We start from the raw sequence: 1,033 nt of genomic DNA, 5'->3' as shown, positions 1-1,033 counted from the left end.
AAACAGCGATTTGAAATACGAAGCGACCACAATTTGACAATTTGTACAAGCAACACCAATAAGAACAAGCACTTCCGTTCAGGATCAGTAGCTAATGACGGATATTTAGTACTAGTACTCCTCTCCAACACCACATACCAAAACCCGAAAACCAAGGACAATAACAAAACAAAGACCTCTCCTGTCCTTGACCAAAATTTTACTCCGCTTCAAGGCGGCAAACCCCCAAGTTGATTCGGAAATTATGTTGGGTGGCTTTTTTTAACGATATCTTTTTGAACTTTTTTGATTTTATGAAAATGGTTGTTTTGTTTATATGAGTCAATTATTTATAGATCATAATTAATCAGTGATTAACTTACAATTAATTATGATCGATCGATTTATTATTAATTTATTAATAATTTATCATTAATAAACATATAATTTATTCATTAAAATTGATTAATTATTGATTGATTTTGATTAATTGTTAACTAATGTTGATTAATAATAATAAAAATAATCGAATTAATCAATAATAAATTAAAATTAATCATGATTGACTGTTTAGCCACTACTAAGTTAACGAAAACAGTCATTTTTATGATTCTGTTAAACTTCAGTCATTTATGAAAACATCCTTCAAAAAAAGCCATTTGTGTTGAAACCCCTTGATTCCGTCACGACAACTACAGATGCCAGGGCCCAATTCACTTGCAGATATATCGCTATCACGATGAAAAGAACCGCCATCGCCATGCGGATCGCAATGAAATAAGGCAAAGAGTCATCGATCTGAAACCCTAACAAGAAAGCTGCAACGATCACTGAAGCGAACAAGACCGCGAAGACAATACTAACCGCCAAAATGATTGCGTCGATGAGAAGAGTGGTGGCGAAGAGCGGGAAGAAGGAAGTGGAGAGGGACTTGATAATGGATTTGGGCTTGATATGGGTTGGCAGTGGAGGCCGTGGAAGAAGGTGTAGGTGATCGATCCGACGGCGCAGATGGAGAGGACTAAGTGGAAGAGGAAGTATGCGAGAACAAGCG

Source organism: Morus notabilis, unplaced genomic scaffold (assembly GCF_000414095.1).
Source record: "Morus notabilis unplaced genomic scaffold, ASM41409v2 Scaffold503, whole genome shotgun sequence".
In the NCBI taxonomy this organism is placed as follows: Eukaryota; Viridiplantae; Streptophyta; class Magnoliopsida; order Rosales; family Moraceae; genus Morus; species Morus notabilis.
The sequence above is the reverse complement of the archived record's forward strand: the minus strand, read 5'-3'. Positions refer to the sequence as shown.